The 24959-nt window shown below is 39.3% G+C and overlaps 1 protein-coding gene across 3 annotated transcripts in view; it reads left to right on the forward strand.

Annotated features, from left to right (window-relative positions):
• The window catches only part of RNF38 (ring finger protein 38), a 103187-nt gene that overhangs the window by 14739 nt on the left and 63489 nt on the right, over positions 1 to 24959 (forward strand). The gene's annotated exons all lie outside the window — the stretch shown is intronic.

Consider the following 24959-nt stretch of genomic DNA (forward strand, 5'->3'; position numbering starts at 1 on the left):
GTTTATCACACTTGTCTCTGCTGCTCCTCCCTTCTCATGTCTTTCCCTGCTGCATCATAAGCTCCCTCCCAGCTTTTCCAGCATCAGTCCTTCCCGTGGGCTGCAGTTCTTTGTGAACTGCTCTAGTATGTCTTCCAGCATGATCACATCCTCCTTCATGCACCTGCTCAGATGTGGTGTCCTCCATGGGCTGCAGGTGATCTCTTCTGCATCGTGGACCTCAGTGGGCTGCAGGGGCATACCCTGCCTCATTACAGTCTTCAGCACAGGCTGCAGAAGAATTTCTGCTCTGGTGCCTGGAGCCTCTCCTCTCCCACCATTTTTTCACTGACCTTGAGGTCTGCTTCGCTGCTGTTTACAGCAGTTTTTCCCCTTCTTAAGCATGTTCTCTTAGAGATGCAATCACTGTCACCAATGGGCTTGGTCTTGGCCAGTGGTGGTTTTATTTTGAAGCTCGCTGCACTGGCTTTTGGACATAGAAGAAGCTTCTGACATCATCTGACAGAGGTTATCCCTGTAGCCAGCCACCAAAACCTTGCCACACAAGATAGTCTGAAAAAAAATCTCTATTTGTCCACATACGTAACCAGTGCAGGCAAACATTCCCTGTATGTATGTGTTAGCTGACCTTTGGCTACACAAAGATTTTGATGCCCCTCCAAGACTTGAAGGAAACACATCTTCTTTCCATACATTGTCCTGGAGCAAGATGGAGTTGTATGACGAACTGGGTGAAAAAGCTAACGCAGGAAAGTAGAGTCAATTCAGCATGTTGTATTTTTTGGTTTATGACTGCTTATGACTTAAACAGTTTGCTGCCTAGAAAAGTTCTACAACTGAAAAGGGTAATATAGTTGACCCTAAAGGCAGGTTTTTCTGGGTTTCACGTCCTATACCTTGCATTTAAAATTTAAACTGGATTACATTGCAGCTGTTCTATTGAAAAAAAAAGTATAAATATACAGAAGGATCCAGATAATGGCTATGAATCCTACTAGATTACTTGTCAGAAATAAAGATGCTCTTTGTACTTGTAAGTCTGCCATAGGGGAGAGATCTGGAATTACAAAAAAAAATAAAATTATGAAATTCCAATTGAAATGCTGAATCACAGCTCTTTGATGTAGATAGAGATTTGTGTATTATGTCTTTTGCCTAGCTTTTCGGAGATTTCAGATTTTTAACTTTACCTTGGAAGCTTTCAGAAAATTGTGGGGGTTTTGTGGTGGTGGTTCTTTTGGTTTTTCTTGTGTTGGTTTGCCCCCCCCCCCCCAAAAAGCCAAAAAACACACCAGAGAGAAAACAACTGCAGAACTAACAAAGATGCAGAAATAATCCAGCTATATACATGGAATGAAAACAATAGTGTTCAGACTAGTCTGTGATTTTCAGTAAAATCTACTCATGGCTGACCTGCTGCTTTGCCATTTGATTGAAATTTCTGCACTTTTTCTGTTGTCTTTGTAAATCTGGTAGCTAGATTTTTAAGCATATTTTTGCAACAATCTTTTAGGTGGATTATGTCTATCTAATACCCGTCTTATAGTAAAATATCAGTGGCTGCAACGTTCAGAGAAAAACTTGAGAAAGCAGTCACATCCATCACAAGGACAGAGGGAGCTTCGATAACGTATTTTCATGTAAGGACAGAGGTCAGAAAGGTTGTTGACAGGAATAGAGAGTAATAAACTTCACTCAGCACCAGAAACCATATTTCTGGAAGAGTGCATGGGTTTATGAGTAAGGAGAAAAGAAAAATTACTTCTGTCCTCATGCTTCTAAGGAAGTGCTCCTTTCTCGGTAGCACTTGGTTTGCATACCAAGGGAAAACTGGTATTTGTAAGCATCAGTTGGTGTTGGTGTAGGTGACCATCTTGCATTTTGTACTGTGGTGAAAATGTGCCCATTTCTAGCCTTTCCAAAGTGATCAAAGACGTCTGTATTGTTTGAAGAAATTTTTGTGATTTGTGTTTGAAGGGACCCATTTTTCATTGGAATGAGTGGGTATGGGGCCTTTTCATGAATTCTTAAGAAGGTTGTCCCTCTGTGAAGGTTTCACTGTGATGATGTGCAGTCTCTTTAAAGAACACCATCTGAATCCATTGCTAGAAGTGTTTCAGTGTTTCTTTTATTGAGTGTAATACTGTGGACCATTGGGACAAAACAGAGGAATAAGGTGAAATCAAGACATATGCTGCAAGAGCTGGTTTGGTTTCTGGTAGTTTTGTGAGTATTAGGCTGACATTGGTTGTTCAAGGGAGATAAAGACAGCTTTGGTTTTTTCAGTGTTCATAAAACATTTTACTTGTGCATGTCTCTTTTCTCCAATTTATGTCATGAAGCTCTGAATCAGGCATCTACCTTTTTATTAGCTATGTAGAAATAATACAAGGAATATCCCAAAAACTGTGTTTCTAGGGTAATAACTTCAAGTATTCTTAAGCTGCAACTGGGAATAGCAGAAGTAGCTGCACATTATCACCTAGCTTCTGACCACTGTACTAAAATGAATGAAGGTACTGCTGCAATTTAACACTAGCAGTAGGTGTTAGCTGATGGAAACCACTTCTCCAGGTGCACTGGGTGTACTTACAGATATATACCTACAGTATGCAGGAAATCTGGAAATGTTTCCCTCATTTGTAGTGCCGCTCTAAGATGGGATCAAGAAAAGAAAGGAGATTGCCACTTTTTTTCTGCCTGTGTAGTAACTTCCAGGTGGTAATTGTTTCCTTCTTTCATCATTCATTGTACCTATTGCAGTCCACTGTGATCATTTTTAGAGGGCTACTAGGATATACCCAGTAAACACAAATAAGTGCTTTGTAAAAGGAAATAAATAGTGATGGCATTGATATTTTTGGCTCTTTAAAGAATTTGCCATGTGGAAATAGTAGTAGAGATAGCATCAGTGATGAAGATACATGGGAACTTGGGAGGAAAAGAAAGTAAACTTGTTTTTTCAGGAGTAAAAGTATTTTCTCTATTGAATACAGTTCTACAGTAGTGTAAAGCAAATTAAAAATTTCACAGAGACAGTAGCCTCAATGTGCAGATACTTCCTTGAACTTTACTTTCATTTATATGATTCAGATTGTTCGTGAATCAAAGAGAATAGCTTATGCACTCTGTAACTGCAATTTTGAGTAATCCTCACAAATCAGGGGACTGAGGCTAGAGACCTCTCACTTTGAGGTACTGATCCTTTCTGCCTGACCTCAAATAGTGTTGCAAACCATAAGCTTGCAGGCTGGTAAATGCCAGCCTCAGCTGCTGAATGTAATTTTCACCCGACTCTGCTGTATGTATGTATTGCTCATGCAGCCCCAGTGCTCTCCTCCTGTACAGTACTAGTACAGGGTTAGTGCTTTTTGTCTGGTACTTGATATGCACAAGCCAATATGATGTAAACCATGTACGAGGCATATAATGAATATTAGACAGCTTTCCTTTATCAAGTGAGAAGCAGGAAACCTGAATTGCCCTTATCACTCAGAAGCGTGTTATCATTTCACAGAAATGTATTAACCCTCTCATACAGAACTAAACGTTTGACTGCACTTCCTCCCCTAGATGAGCTATTCATTAAAAGCATCTTAATGTCACAATTATTTTCAACTTCCTCATTCCATAAGCTTTTTAGTATGGTTGACATTTTTGGAGAGAAACAATTTCCTGTAAAAACTAAGTGGGTTTCCCATTATAAGATGTTGCTTCTGTTATGAAAATAATGTAGACATATTGGCAGTTAGACAAGTGAGGATCTGTGTCTAGAAATCCAGAGCATAGCTTAGTCATTAGATTCGAGGAGAAATAACATTAAATTAAATGGTTTATTGAGGCAAACTGCTGATACTTGAATTATATAATCTGAATTGTGCTCTTGTCTCTCAAAGTGGCTCTTGATGGAAGATCTGGACCTAGGTCTATTAGGAGCACTAAGCAAGGCTTTCAGTCTTTCTGAGGGATTGTATTGAGAGCACTTACTATACTTGCTGCTTTGTGTTGGGCTCTCTTGAAAGGATATTTTGACGATGTTATAACATCCCATTATTAGAAGAAGTGGAAATCTAGTATTAGACAGGCTGAACTTGTGTCTGGCAGGAGTTCTCTCCTGTTCCATTTTTGTCACTGTTTAGTCTTGGTCACACATACTCTTTTATTTCCTTGATATTCAGATCCTTATTCCTAGTAATATTTCCCTGTGTTCCAACTTGTATTACTGCCCATTGTCTCTGGGTGTCTTGAGGAAGAAGAGGAACAAAAATATAATTTCCTCCAGAAATTCTTTCTTCTCTTTTGATTTCTATAGCCCTAATGCTATCTGCTATTCTTCGTTCTGGTTTCAGTTTCCAGGTACATGAGCCCAAAAGGGTCTGTCATGTGCTAAGTGTTGAGCAGTCTAAAGCCTTCCTTCAGTGCTTTTACACTGCTAGAAATGAACAGCTGATGTTTGGTCGTGTTCCAGGAAAATCATAGGCTTGGTATTGGGCTTCTGAACCAGGAAACAACATACCTTACTTTTTTCTTCATGGTGCAGAATTCTTTTACTTACGTTGCTGTTGTGCTTGGAGAGGCTGTATTTTGCAAAATTCTGCAAATAGATGGTGCAAAAAAGAAAAACTATAATCAAGCAGACTGCTTTCAGAGAAAGGAGAAAGTATATCGATTTTATCTGACTTGGGGTCAGGGATGTTCTTTTTGCCCTGTTCAGGCACTTATGAGTCTGACAGGAACTACTAGGGCTATGAAAAACTGCTTGTCCTCAGTAACTACACAGTCTATTAACAGGTTTCTTCTCCTGAAAAGGACTGGTGTCAGTCCTGTTGATGATGCCCTGTTCTGTCTTGCAGCTTTACTGATACCACACAAAAGTACTGAAGGGTTTTCCAAAACCTGGAATCTGTCTACAGCTGGACTTAGAAGTCTGGAGGAGTATTTATATAGGGTGAACAATGGCTTTTGGAGAAAATTGTTCCTGTTTTGTCAGATGCTGGCTAAGCTGGTATCTGACAAATATCCAATTGTACCCGTCCCATCATATTACCAAGCTTCAAGAAGTCCTGGTCAGGGACTTCCAGAGGGGGAAGTTCTACCAGGCATATTGTGTTCAGTGGGCTGGACTTCTTTTGAGGCAAAGCGACTGTTCTTCATCAACATTCTTTTTTGCAATATTACACTCTAGCAATTTAAAAGCTGAAGAGTCCAGGTCTTTATGCTGTCTTCCAGCCTTTCCCCACACTCATCTATTTAATCAATGTTCTCTGACTAATTACAAGTTCTTAAGAACGCAGTTATCAAGGTACTGGAAAGCCCTAAGGTATTTTTCAGTCTTGTTCTGTAGTCTTTTTCTGATTATTCTTAATGCAGAACTTATAATATTAACAGATGAGCAAATAGAATGTTTCCATTTAATGGGAGAAGACAAAAGGAAGTTTTTGGTCCATAGCTGTAGCTGGGATTATCTTTCTCCTGGTGTGGACTCTTATGTAATTACTGGCACTGAATTTCATCAGTCACTTTATTTGCTCCTCACTTGCTATTGTTAAATAGAGTCATAATTCCGGTTGTATATTTTTCTTCCATTTGACCCCAGGTCGTGCCTGTTAGTGATTTTAATAGACTAGAAAATGAGGATTGCTTTGAAATGGATTGCTTTGCAGCTTTGAAGGCCTTGTCTATTAATTGCAGAACCATGTTAGACAGATGCAGATAAACACTCTGTAGCTGAACAATTCTGCCCACACTTCCTCAAGTATATTTGCCTGTCTGTGGAACTGGCTGGGTCATGTCTTCCACATTTACTTTCCTGGCAGTGTGCTACTCTGCTTGCTCCTGAATAGAGCATGTCCCGAGGACATTCTGGAAATGTGGAGGCCATGCTCTGGCAATGGGAACAAAGGTTGCACACAGTAACTCCCTCTGATTTCAATCATGGTTTTGTCTTCTTGCTCCTCCTTTCATCTCCTCTAAGGTATTTTTTGGCCCACACACTGCTTTAACTGATGCAGTTACTTAAATAATTTTTCCTCTTTAAAATGATAAGTAACTGGGTCAACAGCCTTGATTTTTAATTGCTATTAATAAGCTTTCACATTAACCCATCACTGCTTTTTCAAGATGACTTAGCGAATCTGATCTCTCCTTCCCCTGCTTTCTGGGAATGTGTTCACATTCCACTGCTGGGATTGCCTTTTTTTCATGTCATTCCTAAGAGATATCTTAATAGAAGATCTTGCTGTTAAGCCAGAGTGTACAAAGCTGTGATTGCACTAGAATGGGAAGGAGTTTGAAGATCTTACAAAACCTCCACAAATCTAGTGGTTTTCTTTGAGGAGTGTTTCCAGCTGTTTGCTGTATTCCAATTTGAGACTGTATTTTTGCACCTGCTTGAGAAGCCTGGGTTCTGTCACTAACTAAATCAACTTGTTGCTTCCTTGAAATTAGCAATACCAAAATGTATGTCTCATGTTTGCTGTGTTTGTGTTCTAATCAGAGAACAAAAGGCAGATGGTAATTACACTGCATGGTAAATAACTGTAAATTTCTTAAGGAAGATTTGAGCAACTCAGTTGAGGAAAAAATCTCCTGAATGTAACTGTTTAGTAATAGTATTGCTACTACTATTAGTTAGTTACTAGTAGTACTACTAGTACTAACTATTTACTAGTTAGCAATACTACTAATTGGTCCTAATTGGTACACCTAGGACAGTCTCCCTGTTCTTAGAGCTGTTTTTTTCAGAGGCAATGTTCTGACAATGTTCTTGTAAATACATTGACTTTTCATTGAGGTAGCATCACAAAAGAAGGAAGGACTAAGCTGGTATGGACTTCTGCTGTAGTGGAGGTGGTGGAGGCAGTATTCATATCTTGCATCTGCAGTTGAGTTGGTGGGAAGAGAAAAGGCAAAAGGATTTACCCTGGGGAGTTGCTGTATTTAAATGTGGCAGCCACATCCTTCATGTTTTCCAAATAAGCTTTGACTGGAGTTCTAAGCTTTCTGATACATAACATCTGCTGCTGTCCAACTTAAGAAACGGGTGCGTATTTGAGTCTGCTGGTGGATGAGGAAGCTGAAGTGTTCTCTCTGGATAGCATTAACACTTTCAATTAAAAAGAAGTCTTTGGTGAGATGTACGTTATCATTAGCATGCCGGTTAGTCTAGATTATTAGCTAGATGTTTAACTTCATGTTGTCAGTCTTGCAATATGCCTCAAGTACAAAGGAGGATGAGTGAAATAAATTTTTAAAACGGCTGCAAGTGAGAGAAATGGTTGTTTTGATATTTCTGTACGATGGTAAAGCAGATCTAGTCATAGTAGTAAAGAATTGTTGCACATTCGGGGTTAAGAGAGAAAGAAAAATGAACAGTTAAAACAATTGTGTGATACTGAACCATATGTGCTTAAAGGATGAGTTTCCAAGAGTATTCAAAAAACTTGTGTCCTGTGGTTTGATTTCTGCTATGGTTATGAAAACACAGGATAACTTCTCTGTTTCTCCATTCTGAGTTAGTGTTCAATGATCACAGTTCAGTTCCTCAGTATTCAGGCAGTCACCTGAAGTTTTTCCACTGCTGTTTTTCCCCTGTGAGCAACACGTACAGCTTCTTGTCCCTGTAAAGTTGTAAGTTTTAAAACATCTTCTGTAAGTTTGTTGTGTAATATTATTGAACAATTTTGATCTTTATTGCATTGAGATTCACTTAGTGCTTTTCCCTGTTCCTCCTGCATGAAAGCTCCTTCTCGGTAATTTCTCCTGGAAGTTTTGCAGAATTGCCCCCCTTAACTTACATTATGCCCCTTGACCTTTTGCTTTCTCTTTCAGTGTGTCTTTCCTATAGTCATCAGGGATATTCTTTCATGTCTGATCTCTGACTTTCAGATTGTTATGTAAACCTATGACTTCATGTTTTTAGGCTTAAGTATAGTGTCCTTTAGTTACCTCTTCTCTAAGTTAAAATGTAATGGCTTTTTTACTGTTTTTTACTTTTTCTGATCTTCATGTCCTGATCATTCTTGTTCCATGCCACTGTGCTGTCTGCCAGATTTGAGCATAACCTGGTGTATATGCCTTTGATTCTTGCTGCTCTGCATCTGCGTCTACCAATGCAGCTCTCTTGTAATCTTCACACCTCAATCACTGAAAGCTGGTGAAGGAGAGGATGTAGAACTGAAATATGCTATAAGTGTGGTGCTGCTACCAGTTTGGTCTCTCCTAACCTTTTAAGCTTTGCTTGGGTATCCCCTTTGTAGCCTCCTAGTGAATGTGGTAAGCTGTTACCCTCAGCTAGCCGAGCATCAGGTAGCAGATTTTGTCTAGCACAGATATGCTGAACTGAACACTAAGCAAATAACCTGTTACAAAAACAAGTGCTAATCCCAGTACTGTGATAATTAGCTTCATTAAATGTACAGATTTTTTATGTAGGGAGTGATTCAGAAAGCATACTTGTGGAAAGATTGTACAGTTGGGTTCTCCATGTTTCTTCATTTCTGTATCAAATACTGTAATTTGGGGGTGAGGAGACAGACTGTCCTGACAGTAAGCAAAATTCACATTGTACTTAGAACGTCTTTGAATTCTTTCCTCATTTGGCTTAGTAATAAATAGTGAAGGCCAGGTCTCTGTCACTTAATGTGTGACCTCACAACAAAGTTTTGACAATCTGAACTAGCAATCAGTATGTGCAATAAATAGCACTTGACTCTCTTGTTTGACCACTGCTGAAACTTAATTTTTTGTTTTCTCTCAGCGCATGGTATCTTCTTCAGATTTTCTCTTTGAAGCTAGTTAGGCTTTTAAGTTCGTTAGAAACAGAATTTGCAAGAGTCCACCAATATATACAAAATTGGTTTTTTGGAAGAGAAGCATTTTTATTCAAAAAACTTAATTTGCTTATTTCCAGTAAGTAGTCCTTAGTTTTGACCACTGTATTGTATTACAGCTTTTTCAGACAAGAGCACAGATAGTGAACAGTGTTGTAATTAATTTCCTTAATATGAATAAATTGTGTCATGGGCTTTATCACTCTGCTGGAAGAGTATTTGGATAAATATGTAATTTCTGTGTTTGCAATTATTACATCTTTGGCATTATGTTCAGTTTGTTTTGCAGTCAGTTATGTAGAGTCCTCTACTTGGTAACTGTACTGCTCTTACTTAAACTTCACAGAAAACAGCAGCCTGAAAAAGGGGAGCATTTTGTGGAAGGCTTTTAAAAGGTTTCCAGATACATGCCAGAATTAATTGATTGTGCATTGTTAAAATTGTGGATTTGGAACTTTTTTACTCAGCAGGTTCCTCCCAGATTATGCCTTTTTTAGGAGGAAAAAAGAGTTAGGGCATAGTCATTTCTAGTTCTTGCATTGAACTTTTCTAAGTTAGCTTTTAAATTGAGCATGTTTTCTAAATTCATGGCTTTTGATTGTAAATTCATGGCATTGTAGTTAGGGAGCTAACTTTTCTTTAACTATGTCTTTTCCTCTGGTGTACTGCCTCCTACTGAGGATAAAAATGTCTTTTTATATTTTGATGTTGCAACTGAGAAGGTTGCAAATGCACATTGCAAAAAAAAAAAAAAAGAACTGATGGTGTTCTTCCTTTTTCTCCAAATAGGCAGACAGCATATATATAATTTATAATTTCATTTTCTTTGGCCTCAATATATTCTCACCCTTTATCATGTGGACAGTATATTACGTTCTTTTAACCTCATTTATGTGTTGGATGCTATGTGGCTAGAAGTGGCCAAAAAGCTGAAATGTAAAGGAAAAGGTAGTAGTTGTATTCCCTTCTGTTATGAAAACTCTGGTTGTGGGGTTGAGGATTAGAGGCAGTGAGCACAGACTGAAACATAAGACCTTCCTTCTAAACATCAGTAAGGAGAGAGGGATTGCACTTTGGCACAAGTTTCCCAGGGAGATTTCGGAGTCTCCCACATTGGAGATGCTCATCTGGACATTGTGCTGAGCAGCCTGCTCTGGGTAGTCCAGTTTGAGTAAGGTGGTTGGACAGGATGACCTCCTCCAGTGGTCCTTTCATTTCCAACCTCAGCTATTCTGTTATTCTGTGATTCTTTGTCTTTTTAACAGTAGACTTGTTTCCATAGTGATAAGCAATGATGGCAGATTATTTCTTCCACATTAAAAAAATGGTCAATGTTTTTCTCTGAAGCATGAAATGGGAAGTTCCTACCTCCAAAAAAAGTTACCTTTCTTCCAAAAGTGCTTTCTTTTCTAATACTTGGAAGTGACTTTTGAGGCATTTCAAATAAAAACCTTTTACCAGAAATTGATTTATACTAACTTCAGAAGGTAAAAATCAAATATTTGTTAAGTTTCAGTTGTGGGCTGTAGATGAAAGTCAGTTTAGGTAGAGTATCCCAACTTCTGTTTTTGAAGAAGGCTTCTTCCCATAGTAAACTCTTTGGAGGAGAGGGACACCTGCAGCAAGTACGTATTTGTGCTAAAGCACTTGTACCTTAGTAATATATTTGACAAATTTAAACTTTAATTCTTTTTCAGAATGTCAACTGTTACTCTAATTTTGAATCTAAGTAGGAATTGACAGCTTTTCTGAAACCAGAAATACCATATTCTGACTGTCTTTTGTAACATATCAGATGAATTTTATGAAGGAAAGTGAGAAGTATTCTTTGACTGAAGATTTTATTTTGACTTTGATTTGATTTAATTTGATTCTTTGACTTTGGCTATGATTTGAATTTGTCATCCTGTTCATAACTTTCCATGTTCCTGAGAAGCATTAGCCCTTGAAAGCTTTGTCAGTGATCAAGTGTAGTCTAACTTGTAACCCCATGGAAAAATTCCCACTTCATGAAGAGAAAAGAAGTGACAAAAGGTTTCCTACAGTGAGAGTGAGAACTCCTTCTCTGGGACAACAGCAACTGTCCAAGATTTAGCTGGCTCAAAAAAACCCAAACAAAACAAACAAAGAAAACTAACAAAACACCCATACAAACAAACAAAAATAAAACCCCAAACAAACCAGCTGGCTTTATTGCAGAAATGTTTTGTTGTGACAGTCTTTTTGAAGGCAAGGTCATATGCTTGTTTTCCCATTGAGACTAAAAGGTCTTAAAACTCTTTAGTTTTATGTGTGGACAAAAGCAGATTTTAGGAAAGAAGAAAAAAAAGACATTATATGAAAAATTAAATATTTCTGATGAATCTATAAAGTGAAAATCCATATTCTGCCTCTGGAGTGCCAAATAAATGAGCTGGTCCAACCAAGGCACACATTCAGATGTGTCAGCAGTAAAAATTGCTGATAATTGAAAATCTGTTCCTGCATTCTTTAGCTTAGTGCTTAGGTAGTACTTTACCTTGCAAGAACTTTTCCTCTTCAATATGAAGGAAGAGCTGCCAGAAAAAAAGCTCATGTCATTCCAGAGTAATGTACAAGACAAAAAGATCTGTTGGGCGACTTTTACCAACTGTCACTTCTCCACATAGCTTTTGTTAAGTACCATGTAGATTAATTTTAGGTTTTAGCAGCAAAAATGTTTGGAGGTAGGGGGACGGGCTGGCAGTCTGTGAAGCAGTTTGCCATCTGGAGGTGGCATGAGCAGTCTGTTCACTAGGGCTTTCATACAGAAATGAACTGTGCGCAAAAGAACAGCTAGACAAAAGTGAAGTTCTTCAGAAAAATTACCCACATCACATCTTGCAACAGCTAAGCCATGGAGATCATAATAAATTCATCCTGCGCAAGCAGAGATGCTGTTATTGAATAAGAGGAACACTTCTTGGGTGCTGTAGAAGTCCAGTGGTCGCTTCTGACCTGGCTCTTTCATGGATTGCTGTCAAAAAAAATCAGCTGGGTGTCCTGTGTTTGGTAACTGGCCATTACAGCTGCTCTGACTCTGAAAGTTGTTCAGAAAACACAGGGAGAGAACAGGGGATTTTTTTGTGTGTGTGGTTGTTGGACTTTTGTTTCTTTGCTCCAGCTTTCTGATACTGTCTAACCTATTTAATCAAGTGTTGGTGAGGGTAGAATTTATGTTAGAAGTAATCTAAAGCATTCTATTATTTTTAGAAACCAAATGCTCATGTTTTGCAACAGTTTTTTGAAGTTTTGTATCAAACTGCTCACATCCTACAGCAGAAATTGAGCAGACCGAAATGATTATAATTAGAAGACTAATTCTGTTGTACTGGTATTTTCTTTAAGCTTGTTAACAACATGAAATTCTGCATCAACAGTTAAGGAATATTAGTTGGCTTTTGGATAAACTGGACCTCCAGCTGAGTGCACTGACAAAGGCTTGACTGAGCTCACTTTAGACTGTCCCCTGCATTTTTCCTGACCATAGGCATGTCAAATACATGGTTTTTTTGATTTGCCAGTTTATGTTTCTAATGACCAGTGTCCTCTGTTGCATGGTAGATTTCACTGACAGATTCATCAAGCTGTGGAATTGCCAGCAGCTCTGTAGGTTTATATACCGCAGCTGCTGTGAAGTGACTGACTGCTGCCATGGAATAGCAGCTTTTAGTGCTGTGTGTATCCCTTTATATTTAAGAGATTTAAGGTTAGATCATTTATTTGTAGAGCATTTTATTGCTCTGTACCTATACAGACTCCATTTCTGTCAATGCAAGAGTCTGTGCATTTTGTTAGAAAATGTTAGTCTAATAACTGAGACATGAAGTGTTGGTGAATGTGAAAAGCACAAGTATGGGTTGCATTACTGTATAGGTGCTTCTGATACTGGTCTGTATCAGGGAAAAGCCTTTTCTAATGCTTTCAATTTTTGTCAAAGTAAAAGAGACTCTCCAAACAGCCTAGGGGCTGCCAGTTTAGCGTTAAGACACAAGCACAGAAATTCTTGGTGTTTCCCAAAAGGTAAAAAACATCATCAAAACACAATGATCCGAATGATTTTGACTAATGTGCAGATTCCAAATAAAATAATGTTGAGTTTTTCCTAGTCTGCTCTACTTCTATCCCTCAAATTATGTCATGTTTTCTTGTCTTTAATGCCTTTCTCCATCAGATCAAACAGCTGACTTCACTGACTTCCATGATCCCACAAATAAAATGTGGGGCTTGCTTTCTATGTTCGGCGCACTGTTTTGCAACTCTTAAAGCCTTTGGATTTTTTGTTGAAGTTCTTCCCTCTCTGTCTCTCTCTGTATCTCTTCTCTCTGCCTCTGCCCCTCCCTTGTTCAGATTACTGTTTTCTACTTGGCAGAAAACAGGAAAAATGTTTTTAGTTGTCATTCAAATCTTAGCTAAGTGAACTCTACTGAAGCTGGCAACTATCCCATGGGTTTATGTGTAATTTTCAGTACTGAAATGGCGTAAGTTTTTATATTGTTCTTATTTGTTAGAAGTCTTTGTTTTTATTATCGGTTTGCCTTATGAGAAAAAAGCACATTTAAAAGAAAGATCTGTGGAAGTTTGAAGAAGCTGAGCTCAATCACATGTCTTTTTTAAAATTGTTAAAAAGTTAAGTATGCTTGACAGTAGCTGTGTAAATCAAAGACTGTTGATTTTTCTTTGAAGACCATGCAAACCAAAAACTAGAAGATGTCAAGTAGATGTTTATAGTACCAGTCTTGGCTTGCACAGGGACTTCTAACTCATTACAGAGCAGTTAAATAAGCAACTTACCTGGTGTTGTAGACCTGTTGGTAAGCCCTGGTATTTTTTTAGACAGTTTTAAATATTCCCAAAGTGCTCCGTGAAGCAAGTTGCATTACTTCAAGCCCACACTCTAGATGTGTGCAGTGCAGGAGGGGATTAAATGACTGAACCCTGCTGTCCAGTGCAGTGTCTGCGGCCAGAAGCAAGCATTCACTCTCCTAAATGCATATTGTAAAACTAAAGTAGAGCAAGATCATATTAAAGGTCTGCATGACACACCAAGAGAAGATACAAACCCCACAATAAATAAGGATATGGAAATAAACAAACATGGATTCTGGGAAATTGTTGGAAGAAGTTAAAAGGATGTGTAGGGGAGTCTCTGTAGCAATTTTTTTACTATTATTTATGTATTACAAGTTTACTTATATTATCAGACAAGTCTCATAAAACATTTACAGCCTTCCTTTCACCTTGGCTGGAGAATGACTACATTCTCCCCCTGTGATATGGATCTTTCATTAGTTAAGAAACAGAACAGCACAGTAGTCCCCATTTTGAGAGAAGCAGACTACATTGTTCTAAGTGGGGTAAAGTCTCTTGGAAGCCATTTCTGGGTGTGTTAAGTAGGAGGTTTCACCAACTTGATTGTCTTCTGTGATTAAATGACAAGATCTGCGGATGATGGGAGAATTGAGGCTGTCCTCTGCCTTGATTCTTAGCAAGGCTTTTGCTGTGGTCTCCCATGGCATCCTTGCATCCAAGTTGGGATGGTAAAGTCTGGATGGATGAAAAACTACTTGATGAGGGTAACAATGGTGAAGGACCTTGAAGAAAGCTGTATGAAGAATGGCTGAGGTGGCTTGGTCTGTTCAGACTGAAGAAAAGAAGACTGAGGGGAGACCTTGCTGCAGTTACAACTTCCTCATGAGGGGAAGAGGAGTGGCTGATAATCTCTCTGTAGTGACCTGTGACAGAACCCAAGGGAATGGCCTGCAGTTGTGTCAGGGGAGGTTTAGGCTGGATATTGGGAGAAATTTCTTTACCAAGAGGGTAGTTGGACACTGAAACAGGCTCCCCAGGGAAGTGGTCAGAGCACCAAGCTTGAGAGAGCTCAAGAAGCACTTGGACAATACTCTTGGGCACATGGTGTGATTCTTGGGGATGTCCTGTGCAGGGCCAGGAGTTGGACTCAGTAATCCTGATTTGATTCTTCCCGAATCAGCATATTCTGTGATTCTTTGATCTGTGATTCTGTCTGTGAAAAACTGGTTAGATGTTTGAGCTGGGAAAGTAGTAGTTAGTGGGTAATACTGCTGGCGTCTAGAAAATAATATCACTGGTGTGTCTCCTGAAATCTGTTTAATGTCTTCACATCTCCTTGTTCAGCTGTTGATCATGCACATCATTAAAATCTGTGAATTACTGCAGTCTGGGTTTGCAGTTTATACACTTGAAGTAAGGGCTGCCATCCAGAACAATCTAGACAGGCTAGAAGAGTGGACCAACAGGCATGTTGTGTAATTGAACAGAGACAAAGGCAGCAGGATGTTCTGTTTCCTTCAGACAGGAGCTGACTGGGTGGGATTTGCTGTTTTGGAAAGCTCTTAGAGGTCATGGGTGACAGTGGACATGCATGAAGAGAGTGTGCTCTGCAGCTGAAGAAAGCCAGCAGCCTCCTAGACTGTACTAACAGGAACGTGTCAAGGAAATCAGACCAAGTGATTCCTCTTTACTTGTCACTTGTTAAAATGCATCTGGAATACTGCATCCGCTTTTGATGTAAGAAAAAAAGTGGTGCAGAACTGGAGTGATCACAGTAGAGAACTATGAAGCACCACAGAATCTGGGGTGCTTGCACTCCGAGAAGAAGATGAGGGACTGGGGCTTGTTTGGCATGGGGAAAAGACTGTAGAGCAGGAATATGTAGTAGTAGTCTTCCTGAGTCTATAAAGAAGTTTCCTTAAATACAGATAGACTCTGTACTTGGATATGCAGCAGGAGAATGAGAGAGTGATTGTGAATTAAATCAGGTAGTATGTTGAATACCGTAATCTATTTTTAGTAGTAGTTTTTAATGCTCTTTTTGAAATAAAATATTATTTTTAATCATGGCACTCCATACAGTGTTGTCCTTAAAGGGGTGTGGCAAGCTTTAAAGTGCCCTGGGATAGTGTAGCTTTTTCTGGAGTAGATGGCTTCCTTAGTCAGCCAAAAGTAAGCTCTGTCATTGTACACAGATCAGAAAAGTGTTAATGTTGGAAGGCATGTTTTGAGATTATCTAGTCCAACCTCTCAGCTGAATCAGGGTCATTTAGAACAGGTTGGCCAGGACAGTGTCCACTTGGGTTTTTTTTAATATCTCCAGACCCTGAAACTAATTTTAGGATAGATGCTACTGTGAATTTTGATGTGGAGGCAGGGCCTTTCTGTGACAGCACAACTCGTAGAAAAAAGCTACTTAAGAGTCAAGCAGTCCAAATAAGTTCAGTCAGTGTTATTAAAAAAAAAATAACAACCTCCTACCAAAAAAACAAAAAAAACCAGAACAAAACAAAAAAAAAAAAAACAAAAAAAACCCACAAAAAAAGAAAACCACCCTAAAAAAAGAAACAATGCCCCAAATCAACCAAAACTGCCCTGACAAAAACCACAAACAAAAACCCCAAATCAACCAAATAACACCCCTTCCTGAATATATACATCTCCTCTTCATTAAAAGAGCCTGAGAAAGGGTAGCTTTTTTTCCCAAATTGCAGTACTGTTAATACTTTATTATTTCACTCTTTCCAGTTTGTTTTTAAGTATGTGTATTCTTTATTGTGATATATAGACAGAATGCAGATGTTGCTTATGTGACCTTTACAAGTTGTATTTATTTGTGCTATTTGTATGAACTGTAATCATGAACTGTTATGTGTAACATTTAAAATGGACAAGTTTAGAAAGCAGTTGGGAGAGTTTGGAGTGTTTTTCCTAATTTGTTAACTTTATGTGATGACAATTGATGTATGGAATCTTATTTTTTAATACTTTTATCTACTTTCTCAGATCCTTTCTGGTGATCTCTTTGTGTGTTTCTTTCATGTATTTGAGCAAGGAGTATGATGTGTTTCTGCTTATATGTACAGTTATAAACCCACTCAGCAGCTGGTGTAAATACCCACATAAAACCTAAGTGTTTTTCACTAAATTTTCTCTTAATTACTTAGCAAATGTGGCCTAGTTTTTTAAAATTGCTTGAATGCTCTGTCTTGAGGTATGATCAGTGAGTTTTAATAGCTGAAATGCATTTAACTGTTGAAAGACAGGGAGTCAAACTTCCTTGCTATTTCTCTGCCTACAGAGCTGGTGAAATGTGTGGCTTTGTGCTTAACTCGGACAACCTGACCCTGGTGTACAGATCTCATTGACATTTTCTAGGTTTGAAAAAGGAATTATAAAGAAGGACAGTGTCCTTGGGTGCTGCCTGAGTTGTGTGTCAAGTGTGGGTGTCACTGCAGGCCGATTTACTGATGTTATCAGCTACTAACAGGTGCCTGCCAGCAGAGAGGCTGCTGCTTGTATACACAGAGGGGAGCATTGTGGGGGCTGTGAGCCTTTGGACCTTTCAGTGCCAGTTGCAGGAGCACATTTTTCACTCAATCAGTCTAAATAAACATGGCATAAAATTCTAAATGGAGGCTATGTATGTACTACTTGAAGGCTGTTGGGATGAGAAAAGAGTTTGAATTAGGCTGTTCCCAATGTAGCATGAGATAATTGTAGAATGGCTTGGGTTGGAAGGCATCTCAAAGATCATAGCAACCAAACAACTATGAACATTGAACAACTGTGAACAACACCAGGTTGTTCAGAGCTCCATCCAGCTTGACCTTGAACAGGGATAGGGCATCAACAACTTTTCTGGAAAAACTGTGTTTCATCGTCCTCACAGTAAAGAATTTCTTCCTAATATCTCATCTAAACCTGCTGCCTTTCAATTTCAAGGTGTTCCTGTGTTCTGTCATCTCATACCTTTGCAAATAGTCTCTTTCCATCTGTCTTGAAAACTACTTTTAGGTGCTGGAAGACTGCAAACAGGTCACACCTAAGCATTCTCTTTTCCTGCCTGAACAATCCCAATTCTCTCAATCTTTCAGAAGGAAGTGCGACTGTTTTGTTCTGGTTGTAGAAGCTAGGAGGAAGTAGGGTGTGATACAGTAATGGTGCTGCTTTCACTTACTTTGTTTTGTCTGTTTCATGTTTTAACATGTGAAGGAATTTCCAGAACTGAATCCTTAAGAGAGTATCTTAGAAATAAAACCTAGTAACAAATTTATTTTTACAGATATGTCTTCAGGCTCCTGTCACATGCTAGATGATCTTTTAGACTAGTACTGAGAGACAAAACTACTGCAAGGCGCTGGTGTCATTTTTCAGTGGATTTCTACATCTGGACATAGACTGCCCTTCGTTTGTCTGTATATTGCATCCTGGTTTTTTAGCTATGTCCTCATGATTCCTCGCTTACTTGGGAGCTGGGCTGTACTCTATGTGTGTATATGTGTGTAGCTTTCAGTCTTGCTGTTCCTGCTGAGTAGAATTCTGGTGAGCTATACGGTGAAGATGTCTTTGGATTGTATTTGGCTAAGGGAAACTTGGAAAAAGTAAAAACCATGAAAAACAATTCTGAATGCTGGTGGCATTCAGATTCCTGGCTAAACCAAATAACCTCATCTAAAACCAGCCAAGCACTATCCACAGTCACCATTTTAGCTAATTTTGGAAGATTCTCTGCCTTTCCGAGTAATCTGAAATAATTTGGAAATATAGTTTAGCTTCCTTGTAGAGTGATTTTTATTAGCTAAAAATTGTGTTGGTTGTTAGATTTCTTGTCTTTATGAAGCCCAGTAAAATGTTCTACTCAGTTTGTGATTTTTACATTTGAAATATACTCAGTTTGTGCATCAAGCATTAGAATTAGAAATCATATTGAGGGTCAGCGTGTCCTGCATGCAACAATGTTTGTGTGTGTGTGCATGCGAGATTTCCTGATGTACAGTTAATCACTGAAAAATGTTATTTATGCACTGTAGTAGTCAAGGTCTAACAGAACTTCCATACATGGCTGGGAAAGACCTTTCTATTTTTACCAATATATGATTCTGTCATTCCTTTTCTATTTGGTTTAACATGTGGGGTGTGTGGGAGTGTTGTCATTTTAAGGTTTGAATGTTAGCTGTGTTTCATTCAGCTTTTCTGAGTAAGCCAGGATGCTAAGAATGGCTCATTATACCTATTCTACTGAAGCTGCAATACCCCAAGGTTTAGTTTTGTGTTTGCACGTCCAGTTTATTGCTTTGATTAATACATCTATGCTGGATCTACTGTCCTTGTAGTTTTTTTCTTTGGTGCTATGTATGATAACATAAGGGCCTTCATCTTGGGCCTCCTTACTTTCTTTTATATTGATGAAAGGATTATTTGCACTTGGTTTAAAAGGATAAGGCATAAGAACTAAGAAGGTTTGTCAACCTGATGAAGACACTCATTTTTGAAATTTTGCTCATGAAAAGCAGGTGTGGATTAGGTTTTCTTATATCCCAATTATTTCTTAAAGCAAAAAACAAAACTACAAAATAGACTTAATCTCATTTGGTTTGCCTTCTATTAAATTACATCAGCTATAAAATTATAATCATATTTCAGAGACCCATTTTCTGGCCATTCTTCACCATCATTTACTTCATGTGAAGGCCACCATTGATTACAGTATCTTTTCAATTTCTCTTGAGTCATGGGCTCACCCTGAAATCCTATTCTTTATGATGCATCCAGGAGCAGGGCAAATTAAAACAAATTTTTTGGTAGGAGCAGAAGAACACATTTCAGTACTCAAATTCCCAGTGTTTCATAAACTGTCCAAATGCAAACACCTTAAAACACATTTCCACACTACCAAGAAGTGTGAAAATGTATGTGCAAAATACCAAAAATTCAAGATGCCTGTTACCACAGTGCAGAAACAAAATACTTTCTCCTGCAGCTTGTGCAGAGCCCCAAACCAAAATCCTCCTGCCTTTTTATCAGTTCCCAGTCACCCCGCTTTACAGATGAAATACCTCTCGAGAGTGTTCTGCTGATTGTCCTGACTTTGGGTTTTCTGAAGTCCCCAGTCAGAAGGTCGGTATGCAGTGGAATTTGTCTGACTGAGCCCATGTGCTTGGAGTGGGCAGTCAATCCGGGCAGGGCACCCTGTCTGTCTCACTTGGATTACCAAAAACTTGTCTCAGCCACAGGCTCCTTTCCGTGTGCCCAGCACCAGCTCACACAGCCAGGCAAGGTATTTCTACCTCTTACTCTGGTTTGTGCAAAGGATGGAGCAGCAGGGTGGTGGTCCACAAAAGGCTGGCTCCCCCGTCATCAAAACTTTATCCCCTTTGTACATTTTAACAAACAAAGCATCAGCATCCATTGTTTACAGATGATGTGACTTTAATTAATTAGTATTCAACCCCCTGTTTGCCCTGCTAATTAGTCTGCAGGTGCAGTTCTTCCCTGTGTCTGACTCCGGGGTCTGTTTGGGGTAGGTGGTCACTGAGTTGGTGGTCCACTGCTGGAATTTCCTCTCCCCCAGTTACTGCTCAGTCCTGGTGGCTGTCATCCAGACAGCCCATTCATCTTGGGATTGTCTTTCCTTTTCCTTAAAACAAACACTAGCCTAGCGTATAATGTTCACAATGCAATTGCTTAATCATAAGTGTCTATCTACATCTGCTGATTGACAACAACAAAACAAATTGTGAAGTTTGATTCAGATCTTGAGGGGCTTAATACAAGATGTGCATATGCTTTTGTCTGGATTCTGAGATCTGCAGCTGGCCTCCATCGTGTGAAGTGGTGCAAAGGTATGTGCAGATGGGGTGGATGAACCATAGGGAAGAAAATAAAACATGCTTGAGTCTCTGTATACTCGGTCTGGGGATGCTGGGAAGCAAACTGTCCCAGCCTACTGTAATAACAATGTAAGACGTGTTCCTGACTCTGCATACTTGACCAGGGGAGGTGAGCTTCTCTGGGTTATCACAGCATAGTCTTCTCATGCCCTAAGTAGGGTTACAGGGTTTTCTTGCTAGCTCTGGAGATCTCCTTACATGTCACAGTTAGTAGAATAATCGTCTTTGTGTGCTTTTTTGTCCCATGCAGTCTGGGTGAGAGAGACAAAATACCAAACTTCTTTTACTACATGGCCTCTAGACTTCTTCTGGCCTTTTATGTTTCTTCCCCTCTCACATTTACATTCAGCCTTTGAACAGTGGGGGCAAAAAAACCCCAGCAAACAAATGAAAAATAAGCAACCATGTGCTCACAATATTTTTGAGAAGAGATGGTTGTTTACGTTCATTCTCAGTTTTTCCTTTCTCAAATTCAGGCCTCAAAGAGGCCTTGGTGGGAGGAGGTAAGAGTCTTTAGAAAGGATATTGTACCACAGATTCTGTTACATGAGCATGGGTTTTCAGTAAGTAATTTTGAGCCAGTACGATGCACAAGCAGAACAACATAGAGGTAGAATGACAGAGGATCTGTGTGAAGCTGCAAATTGCTCAAAAGCTTTTAGTGGATGTTTCTGGACAGTAATACTGTAATGAGGGAGCAGCTGGCATTTGTAGAATGCAAGCCTCTTCTGTCTGAGGGGTGTTCTGTGTCAGAACACAAGGAGTGCTGTCGTGTCATGCTTTGAAACTTGGGAGGATGCTGGTGCTGTGGGCATATCAGTTCCGGCTGAGTTCTTCAGAGCTACCTACAGCTGCTAGAGATAGTAATTTTCAAGAAGACCTGCAAATACTCTTCTTTTTGAAGAAGAAGGCCCATTCTTTCTGTTTAAGAAGGTGTGTTGGGGTCTGTAGCTGGCTTGCATTAATACTGACAGTTTGGCAATTAAAAGATCAGTTTCTTTCCTAAAAACTTGAGACTTCTGTGAGCTTCCAGTGGTTTTTATGTTGTTCTTACTGTAAAAACTGTGATAAGCTTGTTTCTCTAAAACTAGCTTTTCTGGAAATTTGTCTCATTTCATGTCATTGTTTTATCTGTTTCCTTAAAAAAGGTGTTCAAAGTGAATGTAAGCTTTAGGATCTGGATTAATATTTCCATAGCCAGCTCTTAAGTGGAGGTTTCCAATTAGAGATGTGTGCTTTTGACCACTGTTCATCCTCCTCTCTCATCCCCCCATATGTTGGTTATTTAATGGCTTTCAGCTGCAGGTACTGATATGCATGAGATTCCTTATTAACTTCAGCCTGTTTACTAGTGTTAAGAGTGAGGGCTATAGGAGCAAATGCTGACTGTCCACAGTCGCCTTCCAGTTGTATGTTCGGAAAAAATGCTCAGAGAACTCACTTGTTTCATGATTTCCCCAAGGATCAAGATGAATCTGACCATTCTGCAGTTCTCCAATGATCTTGTGGCCTTATCCCCAAGACTGGTGTAACATTTGCTTTTTCCCAGTCATTAGAGGCCTCCCCAGTCTTCATGTTTTTTACATGACTTTAGATGTGAGAGAGAGAGGGTCTTGTCATAGTATTTCCCATCTCTCAGTACTGTTGGATTCAGCAAGTCTTATCCCATGGATTTGCATGGATCAACTTCTGTTATACAATTTCTGACTAAATCGTCATCAACTGATGGCCATTCTTTGAACCTCCTTGAACCCTGTCTATAAGAACAGGAGTGCTTTGCAAGGAAAAAACAAAGACATTGTACCTCTCTCTTATTTGTCCCTGGGTACACTAAATCACCTGCTGCATTCAGTAACTATCCCATGTTTTCAGAGGTCAGCCTTTTACTGTTCATGGAGCAGTAGAAACTCTGTGTTACCCTTTTTCTTCTAATGCTTGCAGGTCTGGCAGCTGAGCTTTGCCTTTCCTAATGCCACTCCTGCATGCCCAGGCAATGGATCTAAATTCTTCCTTTGTAGCCTAACTTTGCTCTCACTGCCTGTATACTGCCTTTTAGCAGTGGAGTTCCACCATGAGTTCTTTGGCTGGGCTGATATGTGTGCTTGATTTCCTGAGTATTAGGCTGAACTCTTCCAGTGCTTGGAGAATGTCCTTTGACCTGCTTGCTTTCTTGTGATCCTTTACCCATCATTACAGCTTTCAGTAACCTTCCTCTCTGCCTCCAGGGTTTAGAATTCCCCTATGTCATGGTCATTACCACTGAGGCTGCCAGTGATTCTTGTATCCTTAATTTCTACTTCCCAGCTAGCAAATCGCAGATGTGCTTAGTTGTACACCAGCCCAGTTTAGACTGTCCGGTACCTACATTAAGGATATACTCTTTATAGATATTCTATTCTGTTCTGTTCTGTCCTGTCCTGTTCTTTTTAGTGTGTATCCCCACCTGCTCTGTTGTTTTGTTACGAAGATTAAAATAATTCATAAAAACCAAGGTTGTGATCAAAAACAATCCTCAAGTTGTTTAGGGTGCTCCATCTTTGTGGTAGGTCTGTAAAAAAGTCTTTTGTCACTACGCCGCATTTCCTGACATCATTTTCTGATGTGGATCCACAAACCCTTACTCACTCGTTGTCCCCTAAAGGAGCTCCGTATATCCAAACTAGTTTTCTGCATAAAGGCACCCTTTACCTTCCTCTTCCCTGCCTGCAATTCCTGAAGAGCATCTGTTTGTCCATCACAGCTCTGTCATTCCTGCCAGATCACAGTTATTCTGATCACGTTGTGTAGTGACTGTGTGCAAAGCTCCTGTTACTCCTCCTGTGTGTTTTTAGACTGCATATGTTGCATGTACACTTCAGACAGGGGCCCCTTCAGCCTGTAATGTTGCTTAAGTGCCTCTTGTTCTTGTCACTCAGGGTCTTTTATTCTTTCTACTGCTACTGTCCAGTTCTTCACTGATCTCTCAGTTTCCCTTTCTAGTTGGAGATGATGTGAGTTTGAAAGTAGCTTAGCTGGTGAAAATTGATGTATTGCCTTGACTGATGCTGCTGTGTGAGAAAGTAAGCAGAAAGCATAATATCCATTCACAATGACTATCTTCAGCCTGCTGCTAACAGTGGTACCTCCCTTGTCAAAATCACATGTGTTGGTTTGTTTGATGGTTTTGGTTTTTGGGGTTTTTTTGTTTGTTTGTTTTTTTGTATTTTTAAGATGGTTCAAGAAAAGGAAGAGAGGAGAAGGAAGAGAGTTTGGTGACCAACTTCAAATCTTAGATTCAAATAGAATTCACAGTTTCATGTTCTCTTATTAGGGTTGTATTAGAGATTGCTGCTTGTACTATAACCTCTTCTGTGGCAGAATTTGTCACTTTGCAATTAAAACATACTGCAGGCAATACAATTTGGCATTCCTGGACAGAGCCCAAGTTAATGCTACTGTTTGGTTTCTTTGATCCTTTTTTAATTTAAAAACATAATTTCATTTTGATTTGAAAGACCCTGAGTAGTAGAGGTTTTGCGGATTTGGCTGGTGTTTATAGTTCCTGCAGCTACATTCTGTTTGTATACAAATTGCTGGGTAATTAATAATGTGATCTAATTTGTTTCCATTATATGTACACTGTGTTAAAGTTATACTTGAATGTTTACTGTTAACTAACAGTAAAGCTTATGTCGAGAATGTATTAGAGGGTTTTTTTTTAATACCCATTTGAATACATTTTAATGCTTCCCTGTAAACACACAAACACAGAAACAGACCAGGCATACACACAGTTTGTTGTAGCTGGAAAAACAGAGCTGTGACTTGGGCAACTTGAGTTTGCCTGCGAGTGCTCTCAACTGATTCCAGTGAGACTGATAGCACAGCTTAGCCTTCTTGGGCTGCATCTCCTGCCATCTGAGTGTGTGCACATTTCTGATTGTCCTTCATTCTTTTCAGTTCTTTTCTTCTTGCTGCAGACATTGTGCAGTGACCCAGTGATTTCAGCAGGTGATTAAAAGGAAGGCTCTATTTGTGAATTATTTTGCAAGGGGGTGTTTTTGAGGGAAGCCTGTTCAGCAGATGCTTGTTGTATAATGGTAGGTAGTTCTGTGTCAAGTTCTAGTTTTGTTTGCTAACTTCTACCGTTTTGGAGAAGTGCAGGTGAACCTTTTGTACTCGTAAGTGGCCTTCAGAGTGTAGGTTGTGGAGAGAAAGGTTTGTGGAGTAGGACCACAAACAATACTTTGTTTTGCAGTGAGTTACAGGGGTGTTGTATGACAGAGTTGAGCTAGAATTAATTTACTGCTGTGATTAGGAAACCAAGGTTACACCTTTGAGGTAGCTATATTGGCAAAATCATATTCTGCTGGGAAAAACTGCCTCAGTCTTATATATAAAAATTATCTTTAACCTAGGTTTGCTT

Source organism: Poecile atricapillus, chromosome Z (genome assembly GCF_030490865.1).
Source record: "Poecile atricapillus isolate bPoeAtr1 chromosome Z, bPoeAtr1.hap1, whole genome shotgun sequence".
NCBI lineage: Eukaryota > Metazoa > Chordata > Aves > Passeriformes > Paridae > Poecile > Poecile atricapillus.